Below are 4,307 nucleotides of genomic sequence, written 5' to 3' on the forward strand. Positions count from 1 at the left end.
TACGCATTTTAAAAGAAGTGCTGTCATCTTTTCACATAATTGCTGAAAGAGGCGATCTTTCTGTGCACTATTTTTTATTGCACTTAGGGAGTGTTATCTCTTTCTTTAGTGGGACAGAACTTGGACAGAAACTTGTTGATGCAAAGAGTGACATCTTATACCTGTCAGACATATTTGAAAAGCTAAATGTTCAGAACAAAGAGCTTCAAGGAAATAACTCCACCCTGTTTTCCTGCTAGGAGGCAATTACTGCATTTAAAGGGAAACTCAAGCTGTTCTGATTGAACCTTGGAAGACGAGAGTTTGCACAGTTTCCTTCCTTAGCAGTTATATCCACCAAACTGCTTGATGATGACCTAGCAGTAAATGTTGACCATCTGAAGCAGTTGCATAATGATATGGAAACTCACTTCTCTGACCTACTGCAAATGACTGTGCCACACTGGTTTGTGGATCCCTTCATTGTTGATGTATCTGAAGTTGATGTCACCCTACAAGAATGTCTCATTGAACTTCAAAATAACACAACAGCTCAAGCAAGGTTCAAGAATGGAGGACACCAGAAGCTGTGGATGAATCAAGATATGTATAAGTAGTACCCAATACTCTGGAAAGATGTGAAGTTGCTCTTACTTGCCTTTCCCACATCTTACTTGGTTGAGACTGGTTTCAATCGGGTGATGTGCCTGCTGTCAAAGACACGAATTCGCCTTGACATAGAAAAAAAAAGAGGCAATTTACGTCTCGCTCTAACAGCTTTCAAGCCAAACACTGACAAGTTGGCAGCCTTGCATCAGTCACAGGGATCCCACTGAAACCTTTCAAGATAAAGCCAATTGTACCTACATGTATTCCTTGTTTTGTATTCCTTTTGTAAATAAATAAGTATTCAAATAAAATATTTTTCTAATTAATATTGTTATTTGATTTATACCTGAAATTAGTGTTTTGAGTACATGGTACTATTCAAGCTAGAACCATTAATAGACCTACTTCCCTAGGCGTATTAAGGGGATGGACGGATGGCGGGTGCTGGGGGGGGGGGGGGTGCATTAGAACTCAAAGTTGGCATGGAGGGGCCACAAGAACTTGCACTGGATTGAAGGGGCCACCACCAGAAAAAGGTTGAGAAACACTGCTGTAGAGAGTAGGGTTCTCATGCTGTACAAATTTCAAATTGAAATTATTTATTTGCTTAAAAAATTACATCAAATTGGATGCATTAACAGGTTAATAAATCCTCCAACGAAGATAGTGAAAATAACATACATAATATACAAATAGTATCATACAAAGAAACCAAGGAATGCCTACATTATTTATTCCAGTAAAAGTTAAAACACTTTTTTTTTTTTAACAATTTTGGTTCAAGCATCATTACTTAGAAAATAACATATCTGATTATTAAAACTATCACTTCTTAATTCTAATAAATTACTGCATTCCAATGTATAATGTTGTAGTGTATGTTTACTTGATTCGCCACATAACCTAGAGGAAACACTTTCACCACCAACATACTGCCAACAATATCCGTATCCCAACCGTATTCCCATTACTAATGTATCTGGTTTAGATAAAGCCTTATTATATGGGACATTTGTATTTTCTGATACAATCAAAAAGTGCATCATGTTTGTGGGTTGTTTGTTCGGTGGTTTGAAGTGTCGGTCGTGTGTGGTGGTGGTGGGAGGTGAGGCCGGGGGTTGGAGAGCAGGTGGTCACTCATTAGCGTGGATCAAGGTGTCACTATGGGAGCGCTCCCGGGACAGGTCGACCAGCAATATACTGTGAGTATACCCTCAATCACATCATACTTTCACTTGCATTGTTTAAGGTTATTCGAATCTCCTCCTTCTCCCATACACCTCTCTTAAGCCTCATTCATTTCTTAACTCTATTTAGACTCACAGTAGGCTCTGTGTCAACAATATCTTTATTGGTGGCGTCCTCGGCAAGTTTAATAGAAATCTCATTTAACTTAATACCAACATGAGAAGGTTCTTAGAAAATAGGACAAAATTGGGAGGTTGTTCTATAGCACAAACCAGTTCTTTAAAACCATTCTGCTGTGCCCTTAGAGTAAGTAAGTAAAGTAATACCGCTCATGTAATCAATATTTGTACCCCTTCCCCCTTGCCTTGCGTGACTCTGTTAGAATTAACTTTGTAAAGGTTCAATTGTTACATGAAACTCGTGTAGGAATAATGAAGAACTTATATCAATAGATTTAAATTTGAGTCATTCCTAGTTCAAGGGATCTGTGTTTACTTTACTGATTAATAATTGAAGAAGAAGACCACCAGTAAAAAACACCTGTTCGCATTGTGTATTATTGAAACCATTTAGAGGGTATTAAAGTAACAGATAGCATAAAATACTTAGGAATAGAGATAGAAGGGAAAAGAAATATGTTTAAAAAACAAAAGAAGAAAATGATGGAAAAGACAGAAAAGCTGCCACAAAATACTGATAGGAAAAACACATTGGAAAAATGTAGCCTTACCTGGAATACTGTATGGCACGGCAGTAATGAACTTTATAAAACGATTACAGCAGATTGAAAACGGAGTAGGAAGAAAAATTTTGGGAGCACCATCATATGCAGCAGTAGCAACACTACGGGGAGAGATAGGAATGTCCGAAATGAAAACTAGGATAGCAGGAGGAAGGCTAAGGTTTGTGAAAGGGATAGAAGAGGGGAGAAATTATTTGCTGAAGACTATTCTGGAAGAAATTAAAGAAAATGAAAATAACAGGTGGATGAAAGAGACTAGGAAATGGATTAAAGATATGGAAATGAACGATAGAACCTTTAGGAGAATGGGAAGAGAAGAGGTTAAGGCCAAAATTAGAGAAGTAGATGGTAAAAAGTGGAGGGATGAGATAAAAGATAAAAATAGTTTAGAAATATACGAACAAGAAAAAGGGCAAATAGGAGAAGAAATGTTTCATGACAACAAACCTAATTTTATTATTATGTATAGAGCTAGGGCCAACTGTTTGAAATTAAACAATAGGAAGAGACATGAAGCGGGAGGTAGGGTAGAATGCAAACTATGTGGGGCAGTTAATGAAGACCTCGCCCACTTCATTCTCGAGTGTCAAGACCTCAGCGACGAAAGAAGAAAAATAGTGGAATTGCAACAGCCGTATGAAGAAGAAAAGAAGAAGATAATAGGAAACGTGCTGTTCAAGAAAGAAGGAATAGAGAAAGGAAAAGAATATATCTATCAAATGTGGAAAAAGAGAGAAGAAAATAAAAGAATTAGAATAAAGAAGAAAACCAAGGAGGTGCCGATGGAAAGGCGAATCCCTCTGCCCAACACAACAACAAGAACAAGAACAAGTAAGTTTCCGTTTTGACTATATCGTGCCTGTCCTTGATGAATTAACTTGCCTCATAATGGAAATAAACTCTCTTAGAAGTCCTTTAGTTTCCCTGTGTGTGTGTGTGTGTGTGTGTGTGTGTGTGTGTGTGTGTGTGTGTGTGTGTGTGTTCTATTGGTAGGATACGATGGTTTTAACTAGCGGTTGCTGGTTTTGCTCTTTATTGTATATTGCTGGTGTTTGTCTATGCAATTGTTTTTTATGTTCCTATCCATTTTGTTCACATTATTATGTTTAGTTTTGGGCATTATTATTGGAAATAATAGTCTGGCTTTTTATTTGTATATCACCACTTTTCACTTCTCGGTCGGTGTATTATTTATTTTGGTTATAGTCCAGTTGTTATAAATTTTATTTACTGAAGCCAAGGTCATGCATAAATATAAACACCACAGTAAGAATTTAATGTAAATTCTAAACTAATATCCCTCCCTGGCTTGCTATTTTGAGCAATATTAATGTTAAATGTAGTTCCTATCAGGAATCCTGTATTATTACCTTTTTACCACTTTCTTTAAATTAAGAACGATCACATGATCGTTCTGTTGTTTCGACTGGTGACAAGAGTTGAAGTCTAGAACCCGTCGCTGGATCTAGAGAGTCGGCTCCAACATATACCAGTGAACTAATGAGAATTGATTTAAAAAGTACTTTAACTTTCGAACCGAATTGAAGATGTTACACGAAGAAATATATACAGGTAAGAAAGTGGTATGATTATCTATAATTATTTGAAATGCATTGCGTTAGGAATATAATCTCAATAGTATCGAATATCTAGGAAAATCCACTCTTTAATCGAAGCTTAATCGTTTTCTTTTACATCGTTTCCCATGATCTTAGTTTTTTTTTGTTATATAAACTGACATCCCTTTTCACAGCAGCATATTAAAACGCAGCACTTTATACGCTTCTTC

This window comes from Palaemon carinicauda, unplaced genomic scaffold (genome assembly GCF_036898095.1).
Source record: "Palaemon carinicauda isolate YSFRI2023 unplaced genomic scaffold, ASM3689809v2 scaffold65, whole genome shotgun sequence".
In the NCBI taxonomy this organism is placed as follows: domain Eukaryota; kingdom Metazoa; phylum Arthropoda; class Malacostraca; order Decapoda; family Palaemonidae; genus Palaemon; species Palaemon carinicauda.